General features: G+C 41.2%; 1 long non-coding RNA gene across 1 annotated transcript in view; it reads left to right on the top strand.

Moving 5' to 3' along the window:
* The window catches only part of LOC143322628 (uncharacterized), a 66,620-nt gene extending 42,223 nt beyond the window's left edge, over positions 1-24,397 (top strand). Inside the window, exon 4 of the long non-coding RNA XR_013077315.1 lies at positions 24,359-24,397. This is a non-coding gene — a long non-coding RNA (uncharacterized LOC143322628). The remainder of the gene's footprint in view (positions 1-24,358) is intronic.
* Positions 24,398-25,093: the final 696 nt, after the last annotated feature.

Here is a 25,093-nt window from a genome sequence, read left to right as displayed (position 1 = left end):
GGGTGGGCGACAGGTCTGGAAAGGGTGAACCTACAAACGAGGGAAGCAGGCTGTAGGAATGTGTACTTGCATTATTTTAAATGAAGGATAGATATCTGCCAAGTGCTTATGCTGTGTGTTTGTACGTGTGTGTCAAGTAGAGCATATAATGTTTGCAGTTAAATTTGAGATCAGAGAAGCAATGCAAGCAGTTAATATAGGATCTGGACATTAGAGACTTAAATTAGTGCGTTCTGCTAAATATAATATATAATTAAACATCCATACTGTGTGTCTAAAATGCAAAAAAAAGGCTTGTGTATGGCTATATATTGTTTCATTTCAACAAGACTGGGTGATTTTCTCCGAGCTGACAAGGTTTAAACTCATGAATCATTGTTTGCCTTTCATCAGAAAGTCTTGAAGAAAATATTCCTCCTATATCTTCTAATGATATCTCATGTTTATATCTTAATATCCTTCTATTCCAGAGCGGCTATAAACTGCCTGTAAATCATGCATTTCTGCATTAATTGAAAAAAAAAATATCTGTAGCAATTAATTAACTGTATAGATTTGGACAGCGTTCAGGGAACCATTAGCTAAGGCAGTTCTGGGATTTACTTTTGTGAGGGTGTGTGGCATATTTGCCCCAGTTCTGTTCTCTGCTTGCTCCCTCTCCCACATGTCACCATTCTGTCTACCACCACCAGCGTGGCATCTATCATCCACCACAGACGCCGCGGCACCCCACAAAAGGAGGCTGGAGCATGCACAAAGACATTTGCATTTTTGCATCTCATTATGGTTATAATTGCATGCCAGTGTAAGCAGCTCGCTCTCCATTATCTCGCGTAATTTTATCAGTGACGTTTGAAACGTGTGTTTAAATGTCAATTATTGACTACAAAAAAGGAGTGACCTTCTTGGAGTCATCTCTCCCTCTCTCCTCCATCCCCGGTTCACTCGTCCTCTCTCTCTCTCTCTCTGCCTATGGTCTTATCTATTCCTTATGTCTTATTTGAGTCCTCTCACTGTTATGCAAGCTATACGTTGACTAACTTAGCTTATCGCATTTCATGACAATAGTCAGTTGACATGCATGCTGTTAATAATGTTGATATACTCCCTGTCAACAGCTTTTATTAAGATCTCATTAAAACAGCAGCTATAATAACGAAGGCATCCGAAACAATGGCGCAACGCAACACATAGTCAGTGATGAACTTGGTAACATCTTCACTTGTGTTTGATGTTGTGTATATGAGACTGTTTTAGTAATATAGTGGACGCATGCACCATGGCACTGCTGTCATTAATAGATAAAGGTGATCAATTAAAGTGACTGATTCAGGCGCCTCATTTTGAGTACTGCTGGTTTGTTTTCTTCTCAGTATTTCCAGTATTTTGCGTTATGTACAATACTTTGGCGTCACATTTGCCCTAATTCACATGGATTTCCTATATATCATTTTAGAATATAGAATTTAGTCTAAGTGATACATTGCATGATGCTCTACGCAGAACAACCATAAAACTTTAATTTTAACAACAATCACAGTATCGCTGCCAACTATCTCAAATATCTGTAAATAACCAGAAAATGATTTTGTTAAAATGACAAAATCCTTTATTTTACAAGAAAAAGTACAGGCAGTGGTGTCTCACACCACCACAGAAATGGATGAGTGAGTGCGTTTGACAGACCTGATAATGTCTAATTCCCTTTAGGACAAAAAAAAAAAAAAAAAAAGAGACAATTCTTTCTCTATTAGAGCCTTTCTGGTTGTGATATTCAGGATGTTGCTTTATTACTCATTGGACAGCATGTTCTGTCGTCGGTATAACCTTCCAACATCAGTGTAATTTATGAAATCCTGTTCTTTTAACAATGGATAAAGTCTCCCAAAAATGCATCTTATTATATTGAGAAAATGTACTTGTTAAAGTCAGCAACCCTTCCTGGCTTGACGACATATGCGCTTTTTTGTTATAATGAGAGAACTTTTCCTCATAATGAGATACTGTGAAAGTTTGAGGTTTTTTTTGTGTGTGTGAAAGTTTTTTTTTTTTTCCCCTCAGTGTGGAAACTCTGTTTCCATCGTCAGGGAAATGACTGTATATACAGTGCAGTTTAGTGTCAAGGAAGAGAGCAGTTTCATACATTAATGAACAACAAAACCATTTATTTTTCAGTTTAAAAGATGTTGTTTTCCTTGCATTGATAATGACATGAAAAAATGCTGTTTTCCAAACTTCAGTTCCATCTAAAAGCTTTTGAAGAACGTAATTGATTTGTTTATTTCCTTCTGCTTAGACGCTCCTTTAATATCCGCATTATATGAAGGGTCAGCCTTTGTTTTTCACCTGAAAAATGAATAATAAATGAATAGACGATCAACACTCTTCATTACTCATGAGTTCTTATTTGAGTCATAATTGATAAATAGAAACATTGGATGCCTTTATATTCTCCATGTGAGAAGATGTTTCACTTATTATAAGTACGCACCGCACAGCATTGTTAATACAGTGCTGTATAATATATGGAAAAGATGTATGCACTGCGTAGTGCTGCAGGAGAGTGAGCAGGCATGTAATGAACTGACAACCAGAGGAACCACAATCTTTAAGAGTTTATCAAACTACTTGCACCTTCTAATTAAAGGAAGCACAACCCACCAGGATACATTTACATTTGATTTGATCTGGAGCAGAAAATCTCCCTATTAGCATCCTCCTCCCCATGAATATGACAGTAATTGCAGTCTCACTCTGTTCCTGTTGTCCTCCTCTAGTTGAACACATTTAGCAAATTTACCTCATACTGTAGGTTATTATTGTGCCATACAGTCTGGGGAATCAAATAAATCACTTAGGTTATCTTATTAATTAAGTCAAAATAAATGTGCTAGAGCCAATTTATTCCTCTCCAAATACCATGGGATCTCCCACTGCAACTAATGGCATAGTCTGACATTTCATAGTCTTAACAAATAACCTGAAGTAATTCATTTAGATTTTTCCAATTAGAGATCATTTCTTGTGGCTGTAGCTTTGTATATATACGTATGAATTTGCATTGTAAGTCGAGCAGAAATGGCATCAGACTTTTCTTTTCTTTTCTTTTCAAATCCTACTCACACCCTTAATTATGAACTGAGGCTATTTAAAGAAATCTTACCTCACGTGTGAAGTATTTTCACCTGTAACTGCGTCAGTTTTTATAACAAGCGGAATAGTTATTACATAGTTTCACACAAAACGTGCATTTTGCACTTCCTTCACTGATAAACACATTAGTAATTTAGTAAGTGCTCTCCCAGCAACAGCCCAAAGCAGGCAGTGAGACCAACTGTATAACCCAGGCATATGACAGAGCTGAACCTCAGTGCCCCTGCCCTCACCCGCCCCTCAGGCCCTCAGTGGAATAACACTTGATCCATAGCTCTTGAGTCTCTGTCCACGCCTCCCTTTTATGGCCTGTGGGCATGTGAAGACCCCGAGCCAGCCGTGCTTATCTGACCCTAACCTTGGCGTATGGTGACCTTGACCTGCACCTCACCCCTTCCTCATCCTCAGGGCTACATCTGTTCCTTTCCCTAGGACACCCAAGTAGTTAGTGATATTGAAACATCACCTTGGGGCTCCATTTGTTTTCTCTGGAGAGGTCAGTGAGGGGTTGTCATTAAGACTGAACTTGATCCTCCGCTTCCCCATAAATTGGTCCGTCCATGCACGGAGTGAGCACACTGTAAATAATGAGCGTGCAATGCCGAACATGAAACCGAATCTTAAAACCGACACTCGATACTTTTCCTTTTTATATTATATAGATCCACTTGTTCCCAGTCCAACGCGTCTTGGTACCAGAGTAAAACTACAAACACATATAAAGCAGAAATGTAGCTTCCAATGCAGACAGTGTTTCTTAAACAATAGAAGCCCACATTTGATCTCAACCTTTTTTTGATATGGATAGTTCAACCTGACAAAAAAAAAAAACCAAACCTATGCACAAGTTATCCTTTTTGTCACTATTTTGATCAAGTAATTGTAGCCACTTGAAATGTAACTCACCTGAAATGAAGCATGCATTGTGTCAGCCTCACAGTTGTTTTGGGTGCTGTCATTTCGTCTCATTGGTTTGTCCCAGGATGATATCTTGATTGTGATGCCCTTTATTAGTTTGCTTAGTGTTTCAGCAGTTCTGTGATTTGGCTGACCTTTCTGCGATTCTCCCCTTTTTTCTCTCCAGCAGATACAAGCGCCCTTGCCGCACGGCCATACCATTGGAGTCGATATTAATATTAATGAACATACGCTGACAATGTCAGGTTTTAATGGGTAATGAACTAAAGGATTTTCATTGATAGTTAACTATGTGCAGGCTGTAAACATCATCAAAGGCTGGATGCTGTCTTTGTATGAATGATATTGTAATAAATCATAAGACGCACTGAAAATGGTTTATTCTTTCCTGTCCTGCGGATCAAATTCATGCCAGACACACAAAGGAAAGATGTGTTTGGGAAATTAAGGGGAAGAAAGAAGGCCTCATAGCAGTATCGTGTTCACTAAGTACGTGAAAATGTATTTGCCATCTCTATCAGTCTCATGGTATCATATCACACAGGAGTCAAGGGGGAGGCTAAAGGTTACAACTCTGAAACATGGCATTGATCCTAACACCTGACAGCATCTCTCTCTCTGGTTCTCAGTCTTTTTTTTTTTTTGTTCTTTGTAATTATAGCACGTCATTTGCTGACAAAATAAGAATAATATCGATATTGTTGCCTAGATGCATTGTATATCCATGATGTTATCAAAGACTGTAGTTTAGGACAAATTATTCTCTTTTCTTATTCTCTATTTCATCAGCTCAGATGTAAGGCTGCAACCAAAGGTGTTGTCGAGGCTGGTGTGCTCTGCATATCATAAATCAGACCTAACTGACATTTTTTTTTTAAAGAGAATGAATATCCACCCACTCTCTGTGGAAGGGCCATGGTATTTGTATGGTCAATGTGACCTTTCTCAATACCCTCTCAGATTAGGTGTACGACATAGAAAATTGCGCTCTTGCTGCAGTCCATAAATCATACCAGGCCTTTTTTTTTTTTTCTTTAAAGAGGTATGTAAATACCAGTGTACTAGCTAGGTAAACAACACTAACCCTGATACAAATGGCTTGAAAATTGAAGAAAAGCACCTTATTTTTCAGCTGAAATTGCTTTTGAAACCCAGTTCTGGCACATGGGATGAAGGAGCCATGGAATGATTTGTGCTGGGGGAATAGAAATGGGTTGATGATAACCACACTCGACACAGTTCCTGTGTTGGGGAGTTCTAGTAATGATCAAAGATATCATTGTTGCACATTATTTCCCCCGTGCAGACCCCAAATGCATCTGTATCTGAAGTGACATCCACCCCCATGCACTCAGAGTATATTTCGTTTTAGGGGACAAAGGCCCTCCACCACAGTACAGCGAGGGCCGAGCTTAACCAGTCAGTACGGCTGCTACCACACGCGCCTTCAGAGAACCTCCATTAAACATTGGTCAGAATAGTCAAAACATTCAACATTTGCAGTATGTAAACAGTAACACTTCTGCATGAAATGTAAATAGCACAATTGTAATTATTACAAAATGGCATGATGCATAAAACAGAGAGTTTCTAAGTAAAATAGAAGCCAACAGACCAAAGTTTTCCGATACAGTAAATACATTTCAATTTCTGAATTAAAGTTCACATCAGACTAAAAGGATACACTTTTGTTCTGCTACTGAAATTGAAGAGAAATCCTGTGCCAAAGAAAGAGGCTTTAGAGTAATCTGCAACAGCAAATTCATTCCCAACAGCAATCAGAGTAGACCAATGAACATATAGTATACAACAGAAATCTTATGTGTTTGGGGTTTATTTGCAACATTGCTGTGCGATAGAAACGGAAGAAAATAATGGGTTCCATAGAGTTTATACGCTAGATTTGCAGCAAATGTGGAGCCTCCTGCTCCTCAGTCTGTCCCCTCAGAGTCCTTCTCCATGTGGAGCTCAACTTTTCTTACTATCAAACATCGACAAAAGGGTATTCATTTGGTCAGCATGTTCACCAAGCATAATGAGCCAGTCTGCATCTTTGGCTACACTGTGACTGTCTTAAAAGCCAAAAACATGGTCAGTGCAGAAAGCAGTGTAACAGTATAGTTACAATTTTCTTTCCTAAGTACCTTTCCATGGCCTTTTTGGCAATGTGTCAACACCTGCAATCCTGCACAGTGAGTCTCAAGGAGAGCTGCAGGGTACAACCCGTGACAGCCGAAGGGACAGCTAATTCCCAACATCTGGTACAAGCCGGTGCTGTCCGTAGTTATCACCATGATCGTAGTATCACTGTGGTGGACGCTGCTTGGCAGTTTGTGGCATCAGACTGTTGAAGAATCACCCCCATCGTGTTCTAAGCAGAATGGGCGGGGAGCAAACTGTTTCATTTCAGCACGGTGGACCATTGATGCCTGCAGTAGATCCCCTGTTATCTAATCAAACAGCACTGGTCAGTTATGATGCCAACTCCTAAATCCACAGCCGTCTGTAAAGCCGTGGGGGGAGATTAACCGCTACAGCGCCAATGTCCTACATTCAAAGACTTCTTCTTAAGATCTCTTTTCCTGGAAAGTACAGTTATCCATACAAGCAAACACAGACAGACATACACAGACATACAGCCTAAAGTAAGAGTCCTTCATGCTGTAATGGGGCTATCACAAAGACCACACAGCTTGCATTTTGGAAGAAGACTTGATGCTTTCTAAACCCTCTTTGTCTGAGACCACTAGAATATCTCAAAGAGGCTTGAGCCTCTGCCATCATAGAGCATTGGAGAATGTGTTGTTTTGCCATGTAGGTGCTGCCTTGTGTCTAAGATCCCACATAAGTAGAAGAGAATAAGAACTCACAAAGAAAGTTGGCCCAAGACATTTATCCTTTCTGTCTTACGGTCTGCAGGAGCCCTAATAAGACCACGCTTCCTACAGTTAGCCTGCTATGTGAGTTCACTTCATTATAACCCAAGAAGCAGAAGCTCTTGCATAGCAAGCAAAGAGCTCTGGGCACTTTTTTAATATTTATATCACAGTCTGGTGTGGCAGTAATGATATTAGGGAGCTGACGAAATTCTCCACCCAGCTGGACATGTTAATTGAGAAGCCACGATTTAAAGGCAAAGTTCACATTTGTGCAGATGGTGGGACAATGCAAGATGGCAGACCTAGGTCAGTGTCATTTCCAAGCTATACCTTAATGGCAGCATTTTTTTTCTCTCTCGCTCTCCTTTTTTTCCTCAAGTTGACACGTACTAGTCCCCGAGGTCTACAGCAGTCTTTGGGGCTGGTCCCTGTACCTTAGTGCCCTTGACGGAGGACTATATTTTATAGTTGACATAATCGCCAAATTGTCCATCCCATCTCGACTCTCAGGGTTATTGAGTGCATTTGTGTGGCATGAATATGTGATTGTGTGAATTTGTTAGCTATAGAGGAAAAAAGTATTCTAGAAATTAAATGGTAATAATTGAAAAGGAAGAAAAATCAGTGTTTTGTTTTTTACCTTTTTGAATCTACAAATGCTATATCAAAGTTGTCATGATATTAATGAGCTCTGAGAGTGAATTGCACAAATGAAAAATGAGTTGACATGAGCTGCTTACTTGTTATCAGAACCTGGTAGCTGCTGTAGGTTACCACACTGGATATCCCTGCCCTGGAGAACTGTACCTGAACGTTATGGTACATTGTACAAATATCACATGAAACAGGACATAATTTCACTGGAGTCAACTGCCGTAGGGGCCAAGTTTATCTCCCACAAATACTTGTCCCCTCACTCTGGGACCTGTCCTTATAAATTATGTGCTGCATTGTGTGGTGATAATGTGGCTATAAATCAATGATATTTTGTACAATTTATATATTATTTTGTATTGTATGTAATATATTGGATTTAAAATAGATTAACAAGGCTAATTAAAGTAGAAAGTTATATTAAACCTGTGTAAACAGTAAAATAATTACACTACGTGCAGGCATCAGTGAGAGTCACACTGCTGGGAAGCCTAACAGATGGGTTTATCCTTAGCGAGATGGATACTGTCGCAGCACACATCTACATCAAATTAGAGTACCCAGAGTGAGTCCCCCCCCCCCCCACTCTGACCATACACCGGAAAGCAGGTGTCTGCTTAATAATTTGGTCAAAGATCAGTGAGTTAAAGGTTGAGGCCAGGGGCAGAGAGGGCTGGGGTCATCCTGGTGGTAGGGAGGTGGTGAGACATGATCTCCTCAAGTCTGGAACAGCCAAACCCCAAGGTCATCCATTAGTGCTCTGGCCCATTGGTGCTGGAAGACCCACAATAAATTTACTGTGCACCCTTAACCCTTTTAATACTCACCGTGACCCAGATGAGGAGATCAGCTCCCTTAGGGAGGGGCACATTACATTATTAGCACTGTGCATCCATTGACAGCTATTATATTCTAACAGTGTATTATGGGTGACTTCATACTGTAAATACTTCAACACAAATCCTCGACAATAATGTGCATTGCAATCATTCTTTTGATGATTTTGTTTAGTTTTAATTCAGTATATTTTCATCAATGAAGTTGCCTGAATAAGTCTGCTTCTGGGTTGTGTTAATAATACTGCAAGTGAGATTGCATCTTTAATTTAAATTTTTGCAAGATATTTTAATATCTGGAATCCCTCCCCTGGCCATCTGTGATCACTTTCAAACATGCAGATGATAGTGTCAGTGTCTGGCCAAATTTTTAGAGAACATCTGAGTTATGACTGATCATTATCTGGTCTTTCAAACAATGAATAACTTATCTCTCTTTAATGCGATGCATTTTTCTATTCTTACAAGAAAAGGTGAGGCTGCAAGGAAGAAGGAGAGTGAAATGTCAACAGTGTCAACCACTCCCTTTAAATAGGACTCTCCTATGATCCCTTGCTACCATGCTCGGTCAAACCTTTCCAGGTGTCAAGACTGGGCGTCAGAAAAAGAAATTAAAGTGACATAGTGTTGACAGGAAGAAAAGACATTCCAGTTTTCACCCCTCTCAGGACAATGAGGGAGCCATCACCTCGGCTCAGACACATGCACTAATGAATCAAGCAACACCTTAACTTCTGCAGTGCAGGGGACTTTTGGCCGGGGGCACCCATATAGTGTCATTGGTAATGGGATCCTGTATTCGACTGCTGTTGATTTGATGTCTACCGCAACCTCTCCCATGGCCTGCCATTTTGACACAGCTTAATTTTGCCCCTTGCTCATGAAGACATCCTGTTTGAGAGTGTTGCACAAGTGTTAGGTCTTCATCTTTCCTGGTTATAGCTCTCATCTCAGAGCCTGAAGACCTAGCAGTGTTTTATTAAGCAAAGACCGCTCAGTTAAATGTATTTTACCCACAAGGTACATGTGTAATAATGCAGGTGTGGAAGGCAGCAGTATGTTGAAATAAGGTCTTTGAGTTTACTGTATAGAATACACAGGGATGGAAAGAGTACTAGAATATTTCCCCCAAGTAAAAGTAAAATTACTTAGAGGGTAAAACTAGATCAGTTACTGTAAACTTTGTTGTGTTACATTTTTAATTTTAAACTGCTAATAAAATGTTATATAATGAGCATAATGTAATATGATAGAACAGTTAAACAGCTTTAGGCTACAACATTAAGTGCATTAAATGTCAAGGTATACACTAGTGGAACAATATCATGCCACTGTGTCCTTATGTGTAACCCAAGAATAAATTCCTTAATTTAAATTCCTCTGTTAACGGCCTTTGCATAGAGAGGATTATCACTTACAAATTCACAACTGCTCCCAACTAAATAAAAAGATGCATCAAACATAATATAACATAATTTAACATAAATGAAATATTTCTTGTAGAATCAACAATAGAGTAAAACATCACTAACTACGCAGAGATGTGCAGATAATGCAAACCCCGTAATGGCTGCAGCCTACAAACACACATATTAGAGTAAAAAGGGAGCTGCACAGTTTGTACACAACGCGAGGTTGCTAGGCAACGCAGTAGTTGTTGACATTTTCTGGAGAGCACATCCATCAGCGAGTTTGTTGTTGTACTCGCCAGTCTGACCCTGTGTTCTGAGCCTTGTGCATGGCACAGTCCTCCACAGTCTGCCCCCGGTTCAGTTTCTCATTCAGCATTTTCATACATTTTGAGCTGAATGAGCGCTCGCACACCTCATTGAAGGTAAAAGTTCCAAAGTGAACGTGGAAGCCACTGCTGGAGGAGCCACCATCATCAGTTTAGCATTTAGCCAAACCATAGACTTACAGCTCCCGTGTCTGAAAAGAGAAGCCAATGCGTAAGTGCTTTAGACCTGCATTATTTCTAATGGCCAGCAGGCCAGCGACTCCACCAGCCGGAGAAAGTAGTCCGATTGTATGTTCGCTTACAAGAAAATGGTCCTAATTCTCACTTGATTCATTACCTCAGTAAAGTTTCCTGACAAGTTTATGGTCTCAGTCACTAGTTTCAAGTCCTCTCCAGTCCAGCATGATACTCATTTTGTAAATTATGGTTCCATTTAGAGTAAAATAGACGATAAAGCAGGGTATGCTTCAGGGGGTGGCTACCTTGTGATTGACATGTCACTATCACGCTGTGTCCTCAGGTTGTCAGTCAGATCCAATCAGAATAGAGGCATAGCAATGTTGTTGTTCAAATATGGTCACTTCTAACTCCAAAAAATGGCGGTAATGGCAAACTGGAGGCTTCAGAACAGTAGTTCACTAACTAGCGGGTAACTTCTTGGTCACACAACATTGTGGGGGTGTTGGATACAGGTCACTTGCTCGCCAGGAGGTGCATTAGATCAGCAATTAAGGTACATGGAAATTTGTATTTTATTTTATTTTTCCTATGCTGAAATACAGTACTAACCATAGCCCTAACCCATAATGACGTCACACTTAATTGTATTGCTTTGTTGTGGATTTGTTAGTACTGTTCATAAACTGTTTGGCCCACCCCAGGTGTGAACGGACCCCTCACACCCCTGACAGTAATTGTTCACATTGAGCACGTATGCTTTCCAGTGTCACCTCTCTGGACATGGAGCTCGCTGGAGGCTGCAGACACATCAGCTGCTGCTCTTCTGCTGCAGCTTAACACATTTCATTTGTCCCATTCACGCAGTTTATCGTGGCTTTTTCATGCAACTTTTGTTCGTACACTGTAACGATTACAACTTGAAATGTAGCTAAGTAGAATACTTAAAAGTCTAGTGTGTAGGAAAAAGCAAAAGGTGCTGTCTAGAATCAGTGTGTGGTTTGTCCTTTGTGGGCTACTGTTGAAACATGGCAGACTCTTTGGAAGAGGACCACTCTCCCTCTGCAGATATAAATAGCTCGTTCTAAAATAATGAAAACTCAACAACTTTCATGTGATTATACACTAATGAAAACATAATTATGAATATATAAAGTCCATTTTGGGTTTTTTTTTTAAAGATTCTAAGAAAGTACAAGTGTGTAACTTTTGACCGTGTTCCAGAAATGAGAGTAAATGTAATTTGTTACTTCCATCCCTGGAAATTCAATTATAACAACATGCAAAAATGATTCACTATGTACATTTTTGAGGTCAGCATCTTGTTAGTTCCCTCACAGTTTTTTCTCTAATCCACAATCTCTTGTCTGGTATTGTTAGAAATTACTGGGAATCTTCTTAAAAAGAGGATTTTAATGACATGGGAGCTTTTTCGAGCTCTGCATTCTCACTTGCATTCACCATGTGATGCTAGCTACATTAACCTGTAAGCTAATACTGTAAACTAACCTGATTAGCGTCGCTGTCAACATCTGGCACACTGCCAAACTGTTCAGGTTGGAACTTTTATATATTGATGTTCTACATGTTCCAAGTTGTAGATAATTATTGTTTATGTCTTACACTAATAGTGCTGTAATTATTTGGTTGACAGGTTGGACCAAACCAGAAAAAGTCACTTACTTAAAAAACTTCCTGTACCAAATGGTTTGTGATTAATATGTATGCAATTTCACCCCTAATAGTAATAATTTGTTGTGAAACATTTTATGTTTAATACAGATTATGTCTTTGTGGGCAATGATGGACACTAAGTGGTAATAATGGTATTGATGGTAATTGGACATTTATTTTTAAAGATAGCACAAAAACTACTAGTATTATTGTTGATATATACTCTACTCTGTCAGGATTGGGTGTCAGTTACAGTGAATTTCCAGGGAAATGATAAGAAATTGTGGGTTTAGTTCATGCACCTTTTCTTAGGTATAGTGTTGAATATAAAGACATGAGAATTGTCACTGGACAAACAAGTCTTAATGACTCTCACTTCTCTCTATGTCTACCTTCCCTTACATGTCTCCACTTTTCTGTCTTAAGCTGTCACATTTGTCCCCCCACCCCCCAACAGACACGCACCACTCACCCCCAACATCCCCCCGCGTGCAAGGCTGGTGGCTCCATTGTGTGACCTGTTCTCACACTGTTCCATTTCCACATCACGCAGCCAGCCTTTCACAGCAGCAATTCAGCAGCAACAATCACACACTCACGCCTCAAAAAAAGACCTCTTGCTCCCTTTGCCAACCAATTAAGAGCCATCTGGGCTTGGATGCAGCAAGAAAGCTATTACAAAATCATAATTTTCATATTTCCATGATATGTTTTTGATATGGAGACTCAAATATTTTTGAAAAACAGAGCTTTGTTTCCATGATATGTCTTCGCTTCCCTGAAAATACATAATTCCTAAATGGGGATAGTGCACTTGTCAATATTTTGTTAATTTGAGCAGAGCCAGTGGAGGCCACAGCACAGTTTAAAAACACGGCAGAGCCAGCCATTGCTTTTGAAGCTGCCCTGCAAGTGTGTGATTCCTGATGAACTTGAGGTCATAGATTCCCAGTGGCTGCGTAGGGCAGGGAATGGAGAGCAGCAGGGTTCAAGCCTTGGGTCACTGGAGCTTCAGAAGTGACCAGCCAGCTTTGTCCCAGGAGGGATGATGGTGGCGGATTCACTGGTGTTTTCTCATGGTCCACTGAACCCCACAGCAAAGACTCCAACTTAGAGCCTGCAGAAAGAGGGAGCACTCCTCTCATCTCCAGTTCACAGAACTCCAAAAGCGGGGCCATCTGGACGGGCTCCAGGATGCCTCGAGATACACGAAATCCAGCCACAACCTCACGGTGGCACTGCCAAACCTCATTTCATTCTTTCCCTCCACGTATAATCTGCAGTACACATTAGGCCTCTGACATGCACCGCAATGGTTCATTTCCCCATTGTAGGGAAGTGTTGAACCACTGTGTTGTCAAGTAGGCTTTATAAGGCAAAAGATATGAATAGAAACTCCACCCTGTCTTTTTTCTTTTCAATCTAACTAAGTTAAAAGGCTTACTTACCCCTAATCAAAATGACAAGCCCACTGGCATGGTATGTCCCAGCTGTGGCCCTGGCGCAGCATTTCCCTTCTCCCCGTACATTGTCCTGGGCAGCACATCCAAGAGCTCTTGCTGTGTTATGTACTTAACTGAGGTCAGAGTTGTCATTATCTGGGTCTTGTTGGCACTAAGGCCTCCTCTGATGATAGGACTCCCTTTCAGACCTGCAGCTTTTAGCACTCCCTAAGAGCTAACCTCTGTGAAGACCAGGCAATCGACCACCTGCAAATCTAGCCCAGGGCTGGGACTGTGTTTAAAGGAGTATGCTTTATGACATTCTGTTACATGTGTGCTGTTTGCCCTAACCTGGTGTAGGTTTAGCACACATGCTCCAAGATTTACCTCTGATCTTTTTTTTTTTTTTTTTTTTTTGGGGGGGGGGGGGGGGATTAGTAAAGTTTATATGTACAGACAGGAGACTTATGTTCAGTTATTTATGAGGTGACTCACGATGCTGCAGGCCACAGCCCTGTCATCTGTAAGCAAGTCAAATCCAGTGGCTGGATTCAGGCACGATGACAAACTCAGAACACATTGCAGGTGTTTTTCTATCATATCAACATTTTAAAGCTTGCACAACATTGGTGCATATTGGAAAATTGATCCTTAGAAGCATTTTGGCATGGATTGAGGAAAAAACACAACAGGAGATGAGTGTTTGTGGAGGCGTAGGTTTTATTGCTTGATTTAAGCACTGTCATCTCCGTTCTAGCAACACTTCCTCATTCATGTCAGCCCCATGGTGTTGCTCTGTTAGGAATTATTTTTCTGAATATAATACATTTTGAAAAGATATATCTAAGATATATCCCCACGCCTCTCTTGTTCTCTCATTCTCTTGCTCTCCCTCTCGGTTTCTCTGTGTCTTACAAGCACACACAGACACATACACACTGCAACATGCACACAACCAGACATGCACAACCCCTCTTAAAACTGGTTCTCCCCCCCATAGCAATTTTGTCAGAAGTTGACAATGTCTTGATTTAGTTGTCTGGCTGTTCCGGCCAGTTTTCCCTGCTGCGCTAATGTGAACAGGACATCCTGCTGGGCACCAAAGAATACCACTTCACGGCAGCCGCATAGCTGGCAGCTTTTATTTATGGCGCTACCGAAATGAATGGGTATTAGTGTCCAAACATTTCACCATGCTCCTGCAGCCACACACAAAAGCCACTGATTTCCAGCAAATCTGCACTTATTTTATTCAAGAAGACTAAAGCTAAGGAAAAGGAGAGAGAGAGAGACAGACAGAGAGGGAGAGAGAAAACATTTATAATGACTTAAAAGACCTCAAAAGAAGAATAGGAATTGCGTTTGAAAGGATTTACGAGACAGAAATCGAAAAGGAAAAAAAATGGTCCCTCCATTTCACTGCATTGGAAAATATCTATATCCCTAAAATGACTCAACTTAAGTGCTTGTATTCACAAAAACTGCACTTCCTCCACAATCACCCGGTTTTCAGTTGCTCTGTTCTGCCCGTTAGTGCAAAGCATTGTATTTTATAGGACTGTAGCAGGAAGGAAAAAGTATTTTTATCATTGCTAAAATTGTCTTTTCAAAGTGTCTCCACAATTCACTCGTGCTACCATTTTGCAATCCAGGCTGCCTACTGTCTTGTTAACCTATGAATTTTAAGTGGACGCTTCCCATTAGATTGCGGTAGCACTGCTGACTCCTCTTGGCTTTTCTGTAGGGAGCAGGCTGAGGCAGAGTGCTCTCCTGGCCCGTCGCTGCACTTTGCCTGGTCTCTGTGTCCAGGACCTCATCAGCACATAGTCCGCCTGTCCTCATGTCCCTGCCACTCACCTCCCTGCTCTTCATCTGTCATTCCTGCCCTTCTGCAAACACACTCCACTGACATTTTGAAAAACTCTGGCATTCACCCTCAATATGGATTTTTGTTGATTATAGCTTTCTGTCTGTGAAGATTGCACGTATTATTGACTTTGCAATCCCATGACTATTTGCACAGCTTTTTCCTCCCCTCTGCATCTCAGTGAAGTCCAGCAATAATATTCACCCTGGTTTCTCATAACCTCTTTTCATTATCCTTTCTTTTTTCATATTTTCCTTTTTTTCCATATATTTTACTAATCCCCTCTGGCCGCGACCCTTTCTTTATGCCACCAGAGATCAGAGTTTCTGCAAAGCTTCGGTCACTGATGTCATTAAGATTGGGATCTGATACACTAGATGTCCATTGGTTAAATGCCCCTGGCCTGAACTCCCTATTGTCCCCTAATTCCAAGCGGCAGCACTGTTTCACTTGCTGCATAATAGCCCATAGGTTAAAGTTCTGCTGCTTTTGCTTTGAATTTACATCTTTCACAGGCTCCAGTCTCTTGTTCTGAGCTGGCGTCCCCCCCTCCACCACCTTTCATTTCTAGCGAGCCTCATTGCCTGCAGGCACCATTGCTGTTTGTGCTGTAGCTTTCCTGACAATCTCCCACATACAGGCATCTTTTGGAGGGTCAGAGGAGAGCAACTTGACTTAACAGGTCAACGTAAGTGGGCTCCGCCCTTCTCCAGAGGGGAAGCCATGGAGCCCTCCATTAGGGGCTGACCTCCACGTTGCACTGGTCTGGCCCCAGCCAGGGTATCACATGGCTCCGCCTGAGACAGTCTGCTCATTAAAGCTTGCTGCCCATAGCAGGATTAGGCCTTTTCATGGTTTATCCTCTACTCTGACAACTGACAATGGGTGAGGATAGCTGCTTCAAATGGAGTGTGCATATGAATCATGGAATTATAATTGCTCTTTCATGATGAGAATATTGGAAAATCTATCCACATGCACAATGCAAAGAATTAATTGGGGTCTGTTTTCAAGGGCACATTGCAACACTATATGAGCCCGAGAAAACGGGAAGGGTGGTAATGAGGCATTTTCAATACAGCACAGCACCTGTCCACAGACCGCTGTTTGCACACACAGACACACACTCTCAAATACCTTCTGCCTGTAACCTTTACCCGCCATGATACTTTTACTCAAAGTTTCACTGCACTTAATACACAATGGAGTGCCCTGTTTACTTGTGTTTTCAAAGAGCAACCCCATTAACAGTGGTGGCCCGTACCCCGCGACCTGGTGGTAGCTTCCTAAGGGTGTGCAGGTTATGGAGGGCTGTAGCTTGGGCGCCGAGTAGGAAACTAAGATGACACTACCTCTTGAGCTGTGTGGGAGGGAGAGAGCTGGTGATAGCGAGGCAACAGAGCTGCTGTCTGCAGCACCAAGCCCCAGTCATGCTTCCTATTTACACCACAACTCTGTTTTCATTATTCATATTTCATGTGGTATCCTGGCATGAAAGGGAGTTATTTCCTTCACGGTGGAGGGCAGGTTATGGCTGGCTCTCAGGTCGCACGGCTCACAACAAGTTGTGGCAGGGGTCGGCTTTTCTGGATTCGAAGCTTCAAAACAGCCTGCACAAATAGAAATAGAAATATTTCCCCTGAGACATAATGCCCAGTCCTCTGTAATTATCCAGAACATGGAGCTTTACATAAATCTGATGAGTGAAAACCTTAATATAAAAATCAGAGAGATAAAATTGTCACTAACCACACAATGAATTAAAAAAAAATCATTACCTAATTTAAAGTGTGAACAACATCATTGTCATTTACATATGTAGTGAAGCTTTTTCACACTCATCTGTAATAAATGCAAGGTGATAAGGACCAGGTATATTTAAAAGGTGTTAATGAACTGCTGATTTAATACTCTCCTTTCTATTTCAAATTATTCCCTCATCAATACCACCTGTCATTTACTTTTTTTTCTTTCTTTTTTTTTTTTTTTTTTTTTTTAAAAACAATGTTTTTATTTTTGTGTGTTGTTTCCACTTTGAAGTGGCAATTTATGGATAATATATACAGTTTGATGAGTGTGGAGTATAGTTTTGAGCTGTGACAAAATGTATAGATAAATTAATATTTTTTGTCGATTTCATTCGACTATATTTAGCTGATTAAAATTGAAAGAAAAAAACATATTTTACCTGTTTAGCCACGACTCTATAGAACATCATGCATTTTAATTTGAATGACTACAAGGTAAACAGGTCAACATGTATAGAAAATTAATTTTTGCGAGCACCAGAGAAATTCTTTTGGAGAGCTGTCAAAAACAGAAAGAGGCCAGAGAAAAGAAGAACTGAAACTCTGTTAGCAACGCAATTAAACTCTGGTAATGAGGTCAGACATCAGATCCAGTGCAAGTGATATCATTACACGGGCTGAACGGATGGGCCGCTCCAGCTGCCATGCTCTCGCTGTGGGATTAGACTCACTGTCCTGAGGGCAGCACTTCTACTAGGCTGACCCCTGCCTGCCACTGGGGCACCAGCCACCCCCTGGGCTCCTTGGGGCTTTGGCCCACAGTCCTGGTGCCAGTGGCACCAACAGGACTGCGGAGAAGTGAACTGTGCTGCCACGTGGGATGACAGGACTTGCCACTCCATTAGGAATCACAGAGACAGGCAGGCACCAGCACACAATCCACCCTGTGTTGCCAACTGCGAATTACTGGGTTCCTCTATTTCAGTCAACTCATTTGTAAAAACCAACTCACAATGACAAGGTGATAAAAGGACATTGTATCAGTGATTAGAGTGCTGCATTTGAACCTCTTGATGGTTAAGATATGGCTCCCCAATAATACACAACTTTTTCTGGAAATGGAACGCTTTCTGTTTTGTTAAAATTGTGGTTCATACTTGCAAACAAGATTGAAATAATGAAACGTACAGATTGGTAGCAGTCTAATTTTCTTTGCCCATTGTCTAAAGCCTCGTTTGCAAAGTCCCTAGCAGGAGTCGGCTTAATTTGTCTTTTCTTATTTGGTCTGCTTGTGTGTTTTGTGCTGTTCTCTTTTTGTCTCCCATGATTACTTTGAGGATATCGTTATGACATTCAGCAGCAACAATAATTCTTCTGTTCTAATTCATATCAATTAGTAGGGGATGCTAATTCAAACTGACGGCACAGTGTATCTTGAAAGGCTTGCGAGGATGTTGTGGCGGCAGCATCACTGTGCAGCCAAAAGCCACCCTCCTTTCCCCTTTCTTCCCCCTTTCTGTCTTTCAGTCCACAACAAGGGGCTCCAAGCAAAAAGGACAATACAAGTCGGAGCCAGTACTTTGATAATTAGTTATTGATTGAGAACAATGGCATGGCGTACACTGTCGTATTAGCTAGACGCCAGTAGGTCGCGACACCAAGAGCAGCCATCAAGAAACGAGGGCCAAAACATGCCTGACTCCCCTAATAAGATATTCCTTCATGTTTTTCTCTTTCATTTCCCTCCTCTTTTTCCTTCCTCAGGCATGTTAGTGTTCAGGCTACATGGGGTCAAAAGTATTAATGCCTGTGCACAAACGAGTGCCTGATGAAGGAGAATTTAATTAGAGAATGCCCACTCAAGCTTCTCATACCACATCGCCCTGTTTTTCTTTATTGTTTCTTTGTTTGTAGGACTTTTCATCACGTGTCCCCCTCTCCAAAAAAAAAGAAAGAAAGAAAAAGGAAAAAAAAAAGAAAAAGAAAACCAGCATTTAAAAATATTGTGAATTATCTGGCACTGCTAGCATTGTTTTCATCATATACAGAAAGAGTGACTGCCAAATGAAACATGCATAGAAATATTGTGAAACGGTGTTACATATCAAAGACCACCTATCGAAGAAGCGTATGTTTCTATGAATTATATTTCATGGCAAGAGTCTGTTGAGTCGAACGGGTCTAATCTTGGCCTGCATTTAAATGGAAAAAAATAAACAGTATCTGGTATTATTTTCCACATGTGACTGGCCTGACCTGTGCGTCACATTCTTTCTGACAGTGTAGAGAGAAAATAGATGCATCTCACCACACGTATTGATAGCTGTGTGCTTGCGGCGGCTGATGCGTGTCAGAGATGGTGTCATTTGGCAAAAGTTTGCCTCTTAACCAAGCCGTGTTTACACATAACAGAATATCCTCAAATAATTGGTAGGTCTCCTTGCTAAAGAGGGATGTGTCAGGTTTGGCATCAGTGTGAAGGAAGCTCCCTAACTCACTTCACCTGATCCGTGGCCTGTAAAGATGCACCTGGCATTAAACAGACAGGGCAGGAGCGTCAACTGAACAATGGAGGACTGTCAGGACCGACAGCAGGGCACGGCTCTACCATCACTGCTCTGACAGGGAGGGCCTCAGAGGGTAAACTGCTTTGCTGGAACTAATTAAACAGATGAAGTTATGACATGAATATGCAGATGTTGTTTACATTTTACCATATGGTATTATTTCAGGTAATAATGCACAGGAGAGCCTTCCCACTCATTAATGTGAAGGGATGGAGTGAAAACACTGTCTATCAAGAGACACTCGGAGCGTGTTCGAGAAATGTGATCAGACTGACGCTCGGGTGTTGAAATCTATTTCGAGCCACTCAATTAACATACATGTTGATAGCTATTACAGTTTGATTTAAATTGTTAGCAGACTAGACTGAACGTAGAATCTATCAATTTTCTTCAAATCTATCCAAATGTGTCAGATTTTCTTCAATTTAAGCTGTAAAATTAATTATCACAACATTGGCAGTGTCTTGTTACCTCGTTTGACAATATTTTCGTATAACTAATCCGCAGCCTAAATTCAATAGTCGTTTTTCAGAGCTGCTGTAGGCACCCACTCAGAGAAGCCTCAGCACACCTGCCATAAACACGGCTTAATTCTCAATACACAACCTGCATTCAACTTAACTTTTTTTTTTTTTTTTTAAAGTAGTAGAAGTGTCTGAGTTCTTTTTTCCCAGTTTTGTGTGCAGCCTCACCATTCCCCCAGAGCGGGTGCTGAGAGGTTAAGAGGGAAAGGGCCGATGGAGTCGCGTTTAGTAAGAAGTGTGGGATCACGGGGGCCAGCTGGTGGGGTGATGGGGAGCGTAATTGTGCCCGCTGTGTGGAAAGGGTGGGGGGGGGTGAAAGGATGGGGTGAGAAGCCCTGGAAAAAAAGGGAGGGGAGGGGACACCTCAATTACCTGTGCTCCCTCTGACCCCTCTCTCCCTCTGTCTCTCCACGGACAGACCCGCTGTCTGAGAGGCGGGGCGCATTTCCACAGGCAGATGCACATCCCCCTCCTTTGTTCGAGATAGCGTTTTGCTCCTTTTCCTGAGCTGCAGAAACTTAATTGCAACAATCTCCTCTCTAATGCGTCTCTCCTTTATTTGTCACTGTCAAAAAATAAAAAATAAAAAAATTGAATTTCTGTTCTAGAAAAAAAAAAAAAAAAAAAAATCAAAGCATTTTCCTGATGTGTGTTTATGTTTGATCACGCTACTTGGTCAGGCGATATTAGATTAAAGACGTACAACAAAATAAAAAGCGAATTTACCTGAACTGAGCAGTTCTCTCAAACATATTCAGCAGGTTACATGCAGCTGTCAGAGTGTATTTTGGAGCTCCTGCTTGGGCTAATACAGTAAGTGACAGAGACTGGTGTAAAATCAATACTTCACAGGAGTGTGATGTCTTAATAAACTCTCTGTGTTGTTCAGACAGGAAAGCTAGACATGTACGAGAAGGACTACAGCGCAGGGCATTGTGAAGCTGTCAAGTCTAGCCCTCAAAAGCAGATGAAGCTGTCAGATTATTAATATGTTTATACTGACAGGCCCCAAGTCCACCCCTAAAACCCTCCCCTCTTTCAGTGTCTCTCAAAAAATATGCTCAGCTTCAAAGACAGAGGCCACGGGGTTGGATGCAAGGTCAGAGGCCAAATACATTTTGAAAGCAAATTCTCTTCCTTTTGCAACCTGTTTTTATTGCTGTCGCTCCCCTTCTCTGTGGCGACCATTCAGCTGAAACTTAGGCTGAATTGGCAGCAGCTTTCAAAGCGCTTGGCAGCCTGGTGATCCTCAGGAGCTCTCAGCTGACATCTCTCTGGGCTTGTCTATGCTCAGGGGTCAGCGCGAGCCCTGACTCCCAGGACCCACTCACTCAGGCGCTACCATGAGTCAGTCCCGCAGACTGAAATTAAAATGTGAAAAGCTGCGCGACTGAAGGCATTCCTCGCCCCCCATGGCATTTTCCTTTCTCTGTGACAGTTCCTCTGAGACTGCTTTTTCTTTCATGTTTCTTTTCTCCCTTTAGATTATTTAACAACATGCGAACAGAGCTGTCAAGGAGAGACATGCTTGATCGACAGAGCAAGGGAGTGTCTTAGTCAACATGGGGTTAAATTCGATTTTCTGCATGTTCAGTACGCTAGTCTCGAGCCAGTTATTGCCTTGGCTTGATGTTTTTTGATGGATCAATTATCCATTATAACATGTTGCGAAGCCAAACATAACGGCAACTATGACACCTGTCACAATCTTCTATTAGGGTAAGGAAATTGAAATAATTTAATGACAGCTAATTTAGTCTTTGTTTTGAATCTCATTATGGCCGCAGTAATTGTGTTCTAGAAAAAAAAAAAAAAACTGAATGTGAAATATGACTGTGCACTCAAAGTAAAGTACCTCCGACTAGAGCTATTAATTTGATATCTCTCAGTGAAAACACAAGTGAATAAATTGCGCTTTATCAGATTCAGACAAACACAAGTTTGAAAAGACGATGAGATCTCAGAGATTTTTTTTTTCTTCTTGAAAGTCCAGTTTAGATTCAGTTAAAGACGGAGATAACGCCGTAGAAAACAGAGGAAAGCAAAACAAAGCCTCTATATTAAACACGTATACTGTGCAGTTAGTGAACATGTGGAATAATTCAACCACCAAGAAAGAATGTAGCATATATATTTCAGTAGCTTCTTTAAATTCTACATTGATCTGGGCAGCATAGCCTTACAAAACAGCCCAGTCTGAACGACCCTGAGGGTTTCTGACACCCCCCCGGCAGTCTGAAATGTTAATGAGAATTTACAATTATTACCACATCATATTTAGCACCGCACCACCTAACAAGTCAAAGATATTACTTCTGATCGGGACAAAAGCACAGAGAGCTGAATAGATGTGATGAGCTTGTCAATAACACGTATGTGAGAAAGCTGCGTGGGAGCGTCTTATCGGTACATGTGTGCATATACTTGAATTTGCAAGTAAAGAGCCTTATTGGGATTACCCACGGTACATTCTAGTTGGTATCATAAAGAGAAAGAGGGACTAGATGTGTCTCCCCCTTTTTTTTTTTTTTTTTTTTTTTTTCAGGGATTCGGTAAGCTCTCTGTCAATGGTTTGGGGTTGAATTGCCCTGGATAGCTCCCTTCATTCCATGGAATGATCTCAGACCTAATTTACTGGGCAGCTCAGGATCCAAAGCATACAAGGCTCTCCTCTGCATAGAATGTGTGAAATAGATAGAGCAGCCATCCCTCAGATGTGCTGAAGTAATCTTCAGCCAGAGCTGGTCCAGCAGGCCTCACCCCTAAAGGGATTGATGCAGTGTCAAAACCTTTGGCTCAGGGGTCATCCTCTCTTCTTGCCTCCCCAATCTGACAAAAGCTGAATTTCTTTCCCTCGCCATTCGTTTCTCTTTTTTCTTCTATTGAATTCATCAGCGAGGGAGGCATGAGATGTGAGATGTGAATGAAACATTTTCATTAGAAGGGAGGAGAATCCCCGGTCAGAGACAAGGCCGCAGCTGATCTGAGCCAATGACATCCCCACCAATTCTTTCTTCCCTTTCCTTTTTTTTTTTTTTTTTTTTTTGTCCTTCTTACTTTCCCCAGCTGTCACTCTCTGCGGTATGTGGCAAGCTGATTGAAATCAGCACTGTGTCAGGGCCGTCATATCTCAGAAAGACATAAAACATGCAGAAACATCAATAAGCAACAGGCCGCTGACAGCTCTCAGGCACCGATGCCGGCGAGGAGAGATGAGGGGAAGGTTAGGACTCTGGGGGGATGCTGTGCAGTTGAAGTGTCTTCTTCAGGCTTCACTGAGACGCAGGGAAGACAAGATAAAGTCTATCAGGTTATCGCCTAGTTCAAGTTGCTTCTCGGACAGCAAGGCCACTGGGACGCTGGATGTCAGAAGATCTGTGGGCGTGTGTGTGTGTGTGTGTGCGTGCGAGCGAGCTTACGTGTGTACAGTCAGCATGTGTGTGTGTGTGTGTGCGCTCATGCTGGTGTGCAGCATTTGGGGAAAGAGCCGAGACAGACGATGCACCTGCCTGCAAGCTTGATTCTGAATTTGATTAAATTTGAGGGAAAATAATTTTCCACTGCTTGATAAACATGCACTAAATGTAATTTACGTGATATGTTCAAGCTGTCACATGAGTATTGTGAATTATATTTCTTGGTTATTTGTATTTGTTAAAAATATTTTCCACTAACATTGCAAATAAGCCTTTTTTGTCATACGTGCTTGTAAAATAAGATTGATGCTGCTCTCATGATACCCAGTCGTGAGGGCCAAGAGATACTTTCACTGGGATTTTCACTGTGTGTTTAATTCACTAATGGGAGGTAAAGGTGATAGTCTGTTAGATCACAGCCTGACACTAACTCTTACCATTGCTAATTAGGAAGTTTTTAGCCCAGAAAAACTGCTGAATCTCATGTTTCTCACACCTGATAATGGTCACCACGCTGCCCTAACCTACCTGTGTAGAATTATGATCCAGGACAAATAATCAGCCTTACAGGATCTTCACTTTGACGAGGTAAATTCATCAGTAATTAGCATGACACAGAAGCGGATGAAGGGAGCAGAGTTTTGCCTGAAGTTTCCCCAAAGTTGAAGCCCATTATTTTTGTGTTGATGGGTTAATGTTGTAGACAGGCGCCCATCTGCATATCAAATGTGACTCCCATTATTTTATGTTTCTCTCTGCTCACAGCGCCTCGCAGCACTCCTCCATGTTCTCCTCCATCTGCCTCCTGTCCATTGATCAGCCTTCCAGGGCATCAGTCTGTTTAACATCTGCTACAAGTTCCAGCAGCTCAGGTAACTATCTAGCTGCTCTCCACCGCCTATTGATCTTCATGTCCACCTGCAGGAACATCTGTTTCGGCATGTCGTTTGTCAACGCAACCAGCTACCTTGTTTCGCTTCCGTCTTGTCCACTTTCACTCACTCTCACAAACAGGTTTTACTCCTAAATGCTTGTTAAATTGGTGTTTGTGTTCTAATAATGACTGGTAAATTAGTCACTCATAGCTACTGCATCTTGGCAAATCATGGCTGTAGTGCTCTTTTAATTTGTCTTCATCTTTAAAGATTAATTTCCCAGCACAACTGCAACTAAATTTGACTTTCAATTTGAGTTAAAATATATAATAAATTGCAAATTGGGTTGTTATTTACAAGGCTCAAACTGTGCATTTGGAGAAGCTGCCTAGGTTTAAAACATTTACTCTGTCACCTGATTATCTATACAGTGCTCTTAATTAAATATTGTTATTTTTCCTTATAAATCTAAATAATTGCAAATTATTATATTTACAGAAAATTAAATTTAGATAATACATAATGCTCAAAGAAAAAAACACCTAACAATGTATTATTTAAATGTATTATTTGAATAAAATAGATCATTTCATTGACTAGATTCCTGCAAATGTGCTGCTAAATA

The sequence above is a fragment of the Chaetodon auriga genome, chromosome 6, assembly GCF_051107435.1.
Source record: "Chaetodon auriga isolate fChaAug3 chromosome 6, fChaAug3.hap1, whole genome shotgun sequence".
Taxonomy (NCBI): domain Eukaryota; kingdom Metazoa; phylum Chordata; class Actinopteri; order Chaetodontiformes; family Chaetodontidae; genus Chaetodon; species Chaetodon auriga.
The sequence above is the reverse complement of the archived record's forward strand: the minus strand, read 5'-3'. Positions and strand labels throughout refer to the sequence as shown.